At 34.9% G+C, this 13,874-nt stretch overlaps 1 non-coding gene across 1 annotated transcript; it reads right to left on the bottom strand.

The window, feature by feature from the left end:
* Nucleotides 1-9,922: 9,922 nt before the first annotated feature.
* LOC115939340 (small nucleolar RNA SNORA62/SNORA6 family) lies at nt 9,923-10,070 on the bottom strand. The gene has a single exon (XR_004074168.1). It is a non-coding gene; the product is annotated as a small nucleolar RNA SNORA62/SNORA6 family (small nucleolar RNA).
* Nucleotides 10,071-13,874: the final 3,804 nt, after the last annotated feature.

The following is a 13,874-nucleotide window of genomic DNA, read 5'->3' as shown; positions in this document are numbered from 1 at the left end:
CCTGGGATTGAGCCCTGCATCGGGCTTCCCGCTTGGCGGGAGGCCTGCTTCTCCCTCTCCCTCTCCCCCTGCTTGTGTTCCCTCTCTCACTGTGTCTCTCTCTGTCAAATAAATAAATAAAATCTTTAAAAAAAAAAAAACTGGTAGCCAGAATACACAAAGAACTCTTAAAATTCAGTAATAAGAAAACAAACAATTAAAATGTGGATAAAAGACCTGAACAGACATCTCACCAAAAAAGATAGACAGATGGCAAAGAAGCATATGAAAAAAGTTCAACATTATATGTCATTAGGGAATTGCAAATTAAAACAGCAAAAAGATAACCACTACACACTTATTCAAATGAGGAAAATCCAAAACATTGATAACACCAAATAATGTCAAGGTTGTAGAGCAGCAGAACTCTGATTAATTGATGGTAGGAAAGCAAAATCATACGGCCACTTTGGAAGAGAGTTTGGCTGCTTTTACAAAACTAAACATACTCTTATCTTGTGATCCAACAGTCATACTCCTTGGAGTTTACACAAATGAGTTGAAAACTTATGTCCACACAAAAATCTACAAATGAATGTGAATAGCAGCTTTACTGATAGTTGCTACAACTTAGAAGTAACCAAGAGATCCTTCAATGGGTGAATAAACTGTGGTGCATCCATACAAAAGAGTATTACTCAGCAATAAAAATAAATGACTTATCAAGCCACACAAAGACATGGAGGAAACTTGAATGTGTATTAATAACTGGAAGAAACCAATATTTAAAGGCTACTGGGGGGCTTGGGTAGTGCAGTTGGTTTGGGCTCAGGTCATCATTTCAGGGTCATAAGGTGGAGCCCCATGTCAGGCCCTGTGTTCTGCATGGTGTCTGCTTGAGACTTTCTCTCCCTCTCCCTTTGCCCCTCTACCCTGCACTTGTGCTCTGTTTCTCTCTCTCAAATAAATAAATCTTAAAAAAAAAAAAGGCTACCTACTGTATGATTACAACTATATGACAATCTGGAAAAGGCAAAACTATGGAGATCATAAAAATCAGAAGTTGTCAGATATTTGAGGGGAGAGAGGAAAAAATGAATACATAGAACAGAGGGGATTTTTAGGGCAGTGAAACTATTCTGTATGATACTGTAATGGAGAACACATGTTATCACATATCTGTCAAAACCCATATAATGTACCATGAGGCATACCTCATGTTAGTGTGCTTTGTTTTATTGTGTTTCACTTTATTGCACTTCACAGATACTACAATATTTACAAATTGAAGGTTTATGGCAACCCTGTGTCAAGTAAGTCTATTGGCATCATTTTCCAATAGCATGTCCTCACTTCATGTCTCTGTGTCATATTTTGGTAATTCTTGCAATATTTCAGATGTTTTCATTATTATTATATTTATTATGGTGATCTATGATCAATTACCTTTGATGTTACTGTTAAAATTGTTTTGGAACCCCATGAACAGTGCCCATATAAGACAGCAAACTTAATCCATAAATGTGTGTTGTGCCTTCACCAACCAACCATGTTACCATCTCTCTCCCTCTCCTCAAGTCTTCCCTATTCCCTGAGACGCAGTAATATTGAATTTGGGCCAATTAATAACCCTAAAATGGCCTTTAAGTGTTCTAGTGAAAGGAAGAGTCACGTATCTCCCACTTTAAATCAAAAGTCAGAAATGATTAACTTAATGAAGAAGGTATATATCAAAAGCCAAGATAGGCCAAATGATTAACTTAAAGAGGAAGGTATATATCAAAAGCCAAGATAGGCCAAAAGTTAGGTCTCTTGCACTAAATAGCTAGCCAAAGTTGTAAATACAAAAGACAAGTTCTTGAAGGAAATTAGAAGTGCTACATCAGTGAACACATGAATAAAAAGAAAGTGAAACAACTTTATTGCTATTATGCAGAAAGTTTGAATGATCTGGATAGATCAAACCAGCCCCAACATTCGCATAAGCTAAAATCTAATTCAGGGCAAGGCCCTTCAATTCCGTGAAGTCTGAGATTGGTGAAGAAGCTGCAGAAGAATTTGAAGCTAGCAGAGGTTGGTTCATGAAGTTTAGGGAAAGAAGCCATCTCTGTGATATCAAAGTGCAGGGTGAGGCAGCAAATACTGATTGATGTAGAAGATGGAGCAAATTATCCAGGAGATCTAGCTAAGATCATTCATGAAGATGGCTACATTAAACAACAGATTTTCAATGTAGGTGAAACAGACTTCTAATGGAAATGATGCCATCTACATGGACTTTCATAGCCATAGAGGAAAGTCAATGTCCTGCTTCAGAACTTTAAAGGATAGGCTGATTCTCTTGTTAAGGGCTAATACAGCTGGTGACTTTAAGTTGAAACCAATACTAATTTACCATTTCAAAAATCCTAGGGCCCTTAAGAATTGTGCTAAATCTACTCTGCCTGTGCTCAAAGCCTGCATGACAGCACATCTGTTTACATCATGATTTACTGAAATTTTTAAGCCCACAATTGAGACCTGCCTTTCAGAATTTTTTTTTAAAAAATATTCATTTCAAAATATCACTTCTCATTGACAATGCACCTGGTCACCCAAGAGATCTGATGGATATGTACGATGAGATCAATGAGATTCAATTTGTTTTTAATGCCTGCTAAAACAACATTCATTCTGCACTTATGGATCAAGGAGTTATTTTGACTTTCAAGTCTTAATTATTTAAGAAATATATTTCATAAGACTATAGCTGCCAAAGATAGTGTTCCCTCTGATGGATCTGCACAGTCTATTGAAAACCTTCTGGAAAGTATTCATAATTCTAGATGCTATTAAGGACATTAGTGATTCATGGGAAGAGGTCAAAATACCAGCATTAACAGAAGTTTGGAAGAAGTTGATTTCAACCTTCATGGATGACTTGGAGGGGTTCAAGACTTCAGTGGAGGAAGTAATTGCACATGTAGTGGAAATAGCAAGAGAACTGGAATCAGATGGAGCCTGAGGATATGACTGAATTGCTGCAATCTCATAGTAAAACTTTAACAGATGAGAAGTTGCTTCTTATGAATGAGCAAAGAAAATAGTTTCTCAAGATGGAAACTACTCCTGGTGAAGATGCTGTGAAGATTGTTGAAATGACAGCAAAGGATTTAGAATATTATAATATTACCAAATTTATTTGATAAAGCAGCAGCAGTTTATGAGAGGATTGACTCCAATTCTGAATGAAGTTTTACTGTGGGTAATAATAGCACTAAGACTTATCATTCCTATCATTCTTGTGTTCACTGGAGTAGCACTTTTAATTTCCTCCAAGAACTTGTCTTTTGCATTTACAAGTTGGCTATTTGGTGCAAGAGACCTAGCTTCCAGCCTATCCTGGCTTTCAACATGCTTTTCTCAGCTTAATCATTTCCAGCTTTTTTTTAAAGTGGGAGATATGTGACTCTTCCTTTCACTTGAACACTTAGTAGAGAACATTGTAGCATTATGAATTGGCCTAATATTGATATTGTTTTATCTCAGAAAATAGAGAGTTTCAAAGAGAGGGAGAGAAATGCTGCAAAAAAAAAAAATCTATTGGATATTTTTAAATGATTTAAAAAATCTGTGGATTAAAAATAGAAGTCTTAGGGTAAATTAAAAATTATTTTTAAATGAAGAAAATTAAAAATAGTGACATATCAAAATATATAGTAATCAGACAAAGCAGTGTTTAGAGTAAACGCTTTTCTTTCTTTCTTTCTTTCTTTCTTTCTTTCTTTCTTTCTTTCTTTCTTTCTACTGAAGTATAGTTGATACATCATGTTACATTAGTTTCAGGTAGACTAAATGGTGATTCAGCAACTTTATACGTTATGCTATGCTCACCACAGTGTAGCTACCATAGATCACCATACAACACTATTAGAATGCCATTGACTATATTCCCCATGCCATACCTTTCATCCCCATGATTTATTCATCCCATAACTGGAAACTCGCCCCTTCTACTCTCCTTCACCCATTTTGCCTATTCTCCCACCCTGCTCTCTTCTGGCAACCACTAGTTTGTTCTCTGTATTTATAGGTCTGTTTCTCCTTTTGTTTGTTTGTTCATTTGTTTGTATTTTTTAGATTCCACATATAAGTGAAATGTGATGGTATTGTCTTTCCCTGTCTGACTTATTTTACTTATTTCACTTAGCATAATACCCTCTAGGTCCATTAGTGTTGTCATAAATGGCAAAATTCCATTATTTTATTTTATTTTATTTTTTAAGAGCAGTTTTATGTTCACAGCAAAATTGAGTGGAAGATACAGAGATGTCCCAAATGCTGGCAAAAATGTGGAATAATAGGAACACTTATTCAGTGCTGGTGGGAATGCAAAATGGTACAGCCATTTTTAAAGACAGTTTAGAAGTTTTTCACAAAATTTAACACACTCTTATCATATAATCCAGCAATTGAACTCTTTGGTATTTACTCGAAGGAGTTGAAAACTTATGTCTCCGTTATCTCTTATAGCTGAGTAATATTCCACTGGATGGATAGATAGATAGATAGATAGATAGATAGATAGATAGATAGAGATAGAGATAGATAAATAGATGATAGATAAATAGACTCATCTATATCATATCTTATTTATCCATTCATCTATCAATGGGCACTTGAGTTGCTTCAATATATTGGCTGTTATAAATAATGCTGCAATAAACATAGGGGTGTTTACACCTTTTTGAATTCAGTGTTTTCATTTTCTTTAGGTAAATACCCAGTAATGGAATTACTGGATTATATGGTATTTCTGCTTTTAATTTTTTGATGAAACTTCATACTGTTTTCCAGAGTGGCTGTACCAGTTTGCATTCCTACCAACAGTGCATAAGAGTTCCTTTTTCTTCACATCCCCATCATACTTGTTATTTCTTGTGTTTTTAATTCTAACTGTTCTGACAGGTATAAGATGATATGTCATTGTGGTTTTGATTTGCATTTCCCTGATGATTAGTAATGTTGAGGATCTTTTCATCTGTCTATTGGCCATCTATTTGTATGTCATCTTTGGAAAAGTGCCTATTCAAGTTTTTTACCCATTTTTAATCAGCTTATTTGGAATTTTGGTGTTCAGTTGTATAAGTTCTTTATATATTATGGATATTAATAGGACATTCTGGTAATGAATATGTATTGGAGTTATTGTGATATTATTATAGTAAGGCTTAGAATTGGGTAGTGTAATTCCTTCAGCTTTATTCTTTTTATTGTTTTGTAAATTTTGCCTTTTTATTCAGTTTTAGAATTAGCTTGTGTATATCAAAAAGAAAAAGAAAAAGAAAAGAAAAGACGACAAACAACCCTGCTTGGATTTGGATTTGATTGAAATAGTGTTATAGTTCAATTTGGGGATAATTGATATCTTTGCTATATTGAATTATCCAATCCATGTACATTGCATATCTTTTTGTTTATTTATGCCTTCTTTAATCTTTTTTATCACTATTTTGTAGTTTTGTTCACAAAGATTCCATATGTGTTTTCTTGGAGTTATATTTAGGTATTTATTTTTTAGAACTATTGCAAGTATATATGTACATACACACATATATGTACACACACATACCCACATGTACTTATACATATGAATATATATATATACACACCCACCTATGTACTTATACAGTATTTATGTAGTATATATAGCATGTTATATATAAATCACAATTATAAATGATATGTATGTCTTGTTACATATATATAACTTATTTTTGGTTATATGCAAGCTAACTCTACAATTGAATGAAAAGGCAAAAGAAATAAAATAGTCAAAACAGTTTTGAAAAAGAATATAACTTAAGGATTCTTATTGCCTAATTTTTAAACTTACTGTATATTCTGTTATTGGCAGTGTGTTATTATAGAGAGACAGATCCATGGAACAGAAGAGAGTTTAGTAATGGATTCACACAAATATAACCAATTGATTTTTGACACCCATGTAAAGGTAATAAAGTGGAGAAAGGATAGTCTTCCAACAAATGGAATAATTCAATGTCTAAATGCCAAAAAATGGACCCTAACTTCATATCTTCTATAAAAATTAATTCAAAATGGATCATAGCTCCAAATGTAAAATTATAAAGCACTTCGAAAAAAATGGAGAAAATCTTCGTGGCCTAAGGTTATTTATGACAAGGGTTTGTTAAGTGCCTTGTTGAAATGCCAAACGACACCGATATCATTTCAGAGCAGGACTTTTCTAGATCAGTGGTTTTCAACTTGAGCAATTTTGCTCCAGTTAGAGAGATTTGGCAATGTCTGGAGTCATTTTCATTTGCCACAATTTGAGAGTGTTTGTGTCTTGGGGGTGAGGGGTGGCAGTGCTCTGACATCTTCTGGGTAGAGGCCAGGGATACTGGTGAGCATCCTACAATTCACGGGACAGCCTCCCGACAACAGTTATATAGTCCAAAATGTCAACAGTGCTGGGGTTGAGAAACCCTGTTCAGGTATTTTTTTCCTCCATATGTCAGACACTTTATTTATCTTTTTTTAAGATTTTATTTATTTGAGAGAGAGAGAGAGAGAACGAGCAGGGAGAGGGACAAAGGGAGAGGGAGAAGCAGGCTCCGCACTGATCAGGGAGCCTGACTCGGGCTCAATCCCAGGACCCTGGAGTCATGACCTGGGCCGAAGGCAGATGCTTAACTGACTGAGCCACCCAGGCGCCCTGTCAGACACTTTAAAATCATTTTCTATTTATCTAATTAATCAGAAAGAAAAAAAAAGTCTCCATATTAATATTGTTTGATAGGGGCAACTTAAACAACAAAGATAGTTTTTATACTAACAGGCATTTTCAGTCCGCATTCTAACAGGAAAAGAACAAAATAAAAAAACACCTGCTTTACTGGCATATTTTCAACCAAAAGCATTTATTTCACTGGTTTCAGGGAAACAAATGATGGCTTTCAGGCCAGTTATCACTGCAACACTTAAGCAGTTCAGCTTTTTTTTTTTTTTAAGATTTGTGTTATTGGAAAAAGCCGCAGTCCTAGCAGGGAATGACAGAAATTCAGGGAAATCAGGCATGCCTAATGACTCTGTTCCGATTTAGCACTGGTCTCTGGTGATTTCTTTTTAAGAATTCCAGAGCTCAGGCTTTTGATCTTGAGCAGAAAATCCACGTGTGAGTGGCAAGACACTCTGTTTGCACAGCCCTAGCACATGTAACATTCCCAGTTTGGCCAGAGATCTCCCAAGCAGGAGGGGTTCCTTCACACAGAATGGCTGTAAACCCTCAAGTCCGGGTTCATTGCATTTGTTTTCTTTGGGAAGTCTCTTGAGGGCTTAAGACAATTAAAGGGCTAATCGGCTATGCTTTGCCTGTAGGATGTTCAAGTTAGTTTCTTCATAGCAAAGTCACTGTTAACCACATTTTCCCTTTCACTCTCTAAATCTATCCTCCAGCTGGAACAAAGCTGAAAAGCTGCAACCTCTGAGAGCAATATGCTCTAACTTGACTGGGAAAGAGCTAGTAGAGTGTGCTAGTATAATGACATGGAGAATGCCAGGTGTACCCTTGATGGCAGGGATTCTCAGCCAAGGGTGATTTTGCCCCCTAGGGGACATTTATCAATATCTGCAGTTATTTTTAGTTGTTGCAGTTGGGCGAAAAGGTAATAACTAGCATTTAGTGGGGAAAGACCAGACATCCAACTACTAAATATCTTATAATGCATAAGGCAGGCTCCCACAACAAAGAATTATCTGACCCAAATTATCAGTATTGCCAAGGTTGCAAAATGCAGCTCTATGGGCTCATTTACAAGTATTAGATAGATTTTTCCTGTTTATGCATCTTCTAATAATAAGTTACATGGGCCATACCTTAGATGAAAGATCTTTTGAGATGATATCTTCAAGAATGTATTTGTTTTGCAATATCTGTCAAATCTTAAAATCTTTGAAAGTATTTATGTTACTTTGTTAATTGTCTGAACAGACTTGGTAGGAACTTTTGCAGTCTGGCTGAACTCTCCAAGTCCAAGGATTTTTGTGAGCTTGTGTTTAAGACATATCTTTCATCTTCCAGTTTCAGTGCACAAATGTTGAAAATAAAATATATGCCTCTTGGTTGTGATACAAATGCTTGACATTGAAACATATTAAGTGATTCTTTTAGAACACTGTTCTAGTTTTCTGCTTCGTTCTTAGACAATCTGGAGAGGTCACATGCTATTATATTCCATTTACCCCTAAATAACAATGTCAAAAGAAAAAAAGTCAGTATTTGGATTGTGTAGAAAAATAAAATTAATCATTGAATTAATACTACTTTAATTGAATCAAAATGCTAGAGTCATATTGTCACTTGAAACACACAAAGCTACATCTCATATAATTTTTCAAGCCTTTATAAGACTTATGAAACTATCCACTGGTTTGTAGCCATTTAAGTTTGCTTTGTGCCTAGGACATTGCTTTAATAGAGACTAAATCAGAAATTTGTTAACAAACTTATTTTAACAACAGTATAAATATTTAAGAATAATGTAATAATTTTTTAAACTGTAAGTGCATAGTGAGTTTAAAAATTAGTATGATCTATAACCAATATGAAAATACCAATAATGCACCATGGTTCTTCTATTTTAGCCTGCAAACAAGGAATCAATACCAAAGTCTTTTCAAGCTTGGAAAAATGGAGACTTGAATAATTGTCCAGTTAATTTAATAAATGTAGACAGCTGACCTAAATGAATCAGATTGTAAAGAATTCTTTTACCTCATTAGCATTTTTGGCCTAAATTATCCAGATAATTATTCCAATTTTCCACATCACTTTGCCCATATTGAAAGAGTGTCTTTCAACTTTTCATTGTAAAAGCATTTCTTCTGTCCTGTTCAAAGCCCAGCAAAGTGTGTGTCCTTTATGATGCAAATCTAGCATTTCCCCATTTTGCTGATATTCTTTGAAATGCTATCATTTCTGTTTGTATAACCTTTAACTCAGTATTGATAATTTGACCATGATGGTGCCAAGACCTATTTATACATTATACAATTCCAAATAGAAAATCATCTCTTGGTTATTCTACTATATTTTTTCTTCATGTACGTGTGGTTTATTTCAATTTCTGCAAAACATTTCTTTACTTTTCCTTCACTCATAGTATATTTTCCTTCAGTTGATAAAATTAGTTCATTTGCTCACCAGGGTTATACCTAGTTATGTGTCAATGTTATACTCAAGATGTTTCAAGCTTCTATTTTACACTGAATAAACTAGTTGATCCAATTTATCTATATCTAATCAGAAAATTCTTTTTTTTTTTTTACAAACTGTTTCTTTTCTGTCAACCTTTTCAATTTCTATTTCCATTTTGTTTGCCTTTGTGGAAGACCAGCTTAAGACCACTCAGTGGTTGTTCCTCCCATTCAGTGGCCTGAGCAGTGGAAGCTGCAGACCAGTCTTCAGTGGCTGGCTGGGTGCTCCAGTCTTCAGTAGGGAACTGCTGAATAGGCACCGAGGCCACCTGCATGCCTTCAGACCAGTCTGTGACTTCAGGCTGAGTAGCAGTGAACTCAGGAGCTGGAGCCGTCCATTCACCCTGAAATTCCTCCTTGGTCACAGCCTTTTCAGCAGCGGCCTGCTCTTCCTTTTCAATCTCTTCAGGATCTCTGTAGAAGCAGAGATCAGGCATGACCTCCCATGGGTGTTCTCGGGAAATGGTGCCACACATGAGCAGAACTTCCCTGGCCAGCATCCACCACATCAGACCCACTGAGTGAGTTCCCTTTTTAGGACCTTATAGCAGGATTCATCAAGTTGCTCTGAAAATCGAAAAGGCCCAGTAACGTGTGAGGCCCAAGCAGTTAAGAAATATGGAGAAAAGAAAACACAGACCATTTAAAAAAGGATTTCTCCTTAAAGTTGACACATCTGAATTATACTTATAGCAAGAATTACTATCAAACTCCACTCATTGGGCCAGAGACTCTTGTGGTGTTAGCGAAAAGACTTGCCCCTCGTGTAGCACACTACCTACACTTGTGAGTTCATCTAATCAGAAAATTCTTATCTTGAATTAATTTGAGATGAAAAAACATATTATGGAAAATAAATATTATTGTAAGTGCAGCCATCATTTATATTAACTGTCACTCGTTCAAGACCAATCAGGGTAGGATAAGAAGGATATGAGAAGTTTGTAGGCTAAAACAAAAGCATTGCTTAATTATTTTTATAGCTTCATTCATCCAATGTTTATAATGTATACAAATAATAGTTTCTTATCCTGCTTTAGATACTGAAATTATTTTTCATAATAGAAATAATAGAACTGAGACTATAGAATCCTGAATCATATTTGCTTGGTGTCACTCACCATTTGACTAGTGAATTCAGCTCTTATTCATTACTATTCTCTGAAGTCTTTTGCTTCTATTTTCAGTAGTAGTGTGATTCTCTGTAACTTTTTCTTTATTCCAAATTTTCAGATTCTCCACTACTGTGATTTTTTTCATTGCAAATACCCTTAAACCAATATATTAGTTAACTGTTGTTGTACAGCCCACATTCCCTAGATTTAGTGGATTAAAAAAATAGTCACTTATTCTTATTCATGAGTACACAGATAAGCTCTGTTGTTCTAATCTAGGATACTTGGCTTGCTTATACATCTAAGGTCTGCTGGCTGGTGTTTTATTGCCTCACTCATTAGTCAGAAGATTAGCTCTCAGTAGTTGAAAATAAGATAAATTAGGCCACATGACTCTCCTTATTCTGCATATTAGCTGATCTTATTCACATAGCAGTCTCAGAGTTCCACAAGGAGAACAGAAGCAAGCAAGGCTTAGAATTCATACACTATGATTTCTGTTGCACTCTGTTGGTCAACATGTATTACAAGTGCAGCCTAGATTCAAGGGACAAGAAGTAAATGCTACTGCTTGATGTATGACCTGTAAAGTTGTATCACAAATAGCGTATGGTTATAATTTAAAAAAAAAAAAAGATTAATTGCAACTATTTTTGTAAATGATATTCCACAGTCTACTTCCTGACCACAATTGTTTACATTTATCCCATTTCAAGACACTCAAAATTCTGATCCAGTTATGACATTGTGTTCAAAGTATAAGATCTCATGATCTGTATCGAGTCTTGATGTGGCTCTTACAATACAGTTTTTATAATACCCAGCTCTTTATATGGAAAGCCAAGAACTAACAACTAAACTATCTGACCCCATACATGTAATTTACAAAGGGGGAAAGGGGGGACAGAGGCAGATTAACTCTAAGAGTCAGTGGCACCCAAGGAGGGAAGGAATGAGGTGTGCTATAGTCACTAGTCCATAGCAATTCTAAAATCTTACTGGGTAAATGTCATAACATGTTGTCATAACATCTTTCTTTTTTTTTTTTAAGATTTTTATTTATTTGTTTGAGAGAGAGATAGAGTACATGAGAGCGGGGAGGGTCAGAGGGAGAAGCAGGCTCCTCGCTGAGCAGGGAGCCCGACACGGGACTCGATCCCGGGACTCCAGGATCATGACCTGAGCTGAAGGCAGTCGCTTAACCAACTGAGCCACCCAGGCGTCCCTGTCATAACATCTTTATTTGGAAAAGGAGTTTATGTATATGAGTTTCTTGAATGCATTTGTGTGTGCATATGTATGTAGGCAATTGTATGATTTTTAAAAACGTTTTCATAGAAATATAACTATTCTGAAAGTGCACTGTGTTATTGTCAGTAATTTAACACTAGACTGGGAGATTTAGGAAGCATGAATGAACAAAAATCACACAAAAAAATCACCCATGTTTATGTTCTCCTTCAGAAATGACCACACGATAAAAGAGATAAAACATGAAGTTGTACATGTTTTTAAGCCTTTTAGAAGTGCATTCAATTTTCATTAAAAATAAAAAATACCAAAGTATAATGCAGTGTATATATAGAAAACATTGCATACAGATAGACAATAAATGTAATTTCATGTAAAATTATTTTCCTGTCTTAGTATAGTAGTTTGCTCCTACAAATGGTATTTGTTAGGAATGATAACATTTGTTTAAATAGAATGGATATTGTGCATCATCTACATATAGTCATTGATTTCTATCAACTAAATCTTTAGTTTTATATTGAGAGGATTGGTAGCTTTTACATTCTAACTTATTTAAATCTTGTGGGTTTTGTTTTATTTTTTTTTAATATGGATTCTTAATTTAAAGCATATTTTGCATTTCAAGAAGTAGAGAGATTAGTCTGGTGGGATTTATGTGAAGGAGTGGAAGAATATTTGGGGGCAATGAAATTTTTACAAAGTAGCCATTGCTAAAATGTATAAGACCTGATGAAGCATGTGTGGAATTTAGATTTTATTCTAATATATGAGTAAACATTGGAGAATTTTGAGGGTGACATGCAAGATTACAGCGACATTTACAAGGAGAAACAGTAAATGATGGTGGAGGTGCAAGGGCAGTGGGACATAGAAGCAAGGAGACAAGCTAGAGGGCCAATTAAATAGCTCATTGATGAGATGATGGTAACTTGGCTAGGGTAGTCAATTCTGGAGCTCATGAGAAGTAACTGAACTCTGAGTATATTTTCAAGATAGAGTTGATAAAACTTACTGATGAATCAGATGGTAAGTATGAGAGAAAAAGTAGGTTAGGGTGACTATAAGGCTTGTGCCCCAAATTAGTACATGAATAAAGTACTTCTTTCTAAGAAGGGGGCCTTAAGAATTAAAAGAGTTGGTTGTTATTATTACTGCTAGGGTTAGTGATATTGTTTTAAATTATTTTGTGTTCTCTTTCCTCCAGAGTCAGTTCTAATTTTCATTTATTGTGGTCTATTTCAAGCTTTTGATTGTTGTAGGTTGATTTTTTTTCAGATAGCTGTTGTGATTTTCCTTCACTCCTACATATGTAAATTTCCCTCACTCCTACTGGCCTAAGTCTGTTTTCAGCTATGTCTCTGGCATAAATGTGACAGGTAATTCTGTGTCAGTTGACAATGGCTTAACTATTAATTTTGATTAAGAAATGAGTGGTTGGAGAAACCAGGAACAGACATGACTTTGCTCTGGAAGCCAGAACTCTAAATTTTCCACAAGCAGTTCTTTCTATGTCTTACTTATTGTTGGTTTTGCTTTTTTTTTACTATATGATTAGCTGTTTAGGTGTTTACCTGGGGTTAAAAGACAGGAACATGGGATGGGGTGAAAGAGTAGAGATGGGTTAGAAGGTGCCAATTTATATAGATATTCATCTGGCAGACTTTCAATTAATTCCTTTTTTTTTTCTTTTTAGCCTCACTTATCATTATTTTCTTCTGTACCTTCTGATCTCAAGCTGGAGCATATCTTTGTTTCTAAGTAACTGCTTCCTACTTGAATTGAATCCTATTTTGCCAAATTATTTTTCAATACCCTTGCTTATTTAACCTAACTTTTCAAATTTATCATCAAGTTTCTCATATTTTTATTATCTTTTTAATATCTTCAGTGTTTATGTATTATTTCTCACTCCAGAAGTTATTTAATATTTTTATGTGTAGAACTTTCTTTTTCTTTTGATCACCCTTGCAAATTTTTCAATTTTATTCATTTAAAATAAAAACCTGCAACTATTGGATTCTTTAATTCATTCTATGTTTTCTATGTTAATGGTCTCTGTTCTATCTTTCCTCCTTTCTACTTTCTTTACACTTATTCTGTTGCTCTATTCTTTTAAATATTAAATTGTCTGCTTATTTTAATGAATTCAGGGTTTTTTTTCCCCCTAACATAAGTATGTAAAACTGTCACAAAATTCCCTCTGAGCAGAGCTTTAACTGCATCCCACAAGTTTTAGGTTTGTTCTAAATATTTCCTAAGTTTTATTAA

Source organism: Leptonychotes weddellii, chromosome 2 (assembly GCF_054177405.1).
Source record: "Leptonychotes weddellii isolate Sample4059 chromosome 2, ASM5417740v2, whole genome shotgun sequence".
Taxonomy (NCBI): Eukaryota; Metazoa; Chordata; class Mammalia; order Carnivora; family Phocidae; genus Leptonychotes; species Leptonychotes weddellii.
The sequence above is the reverse complement of the archived record's forward strand: the minus strand, read 5'-3'. Positions and strand labels throughout refer to the sequence as shown.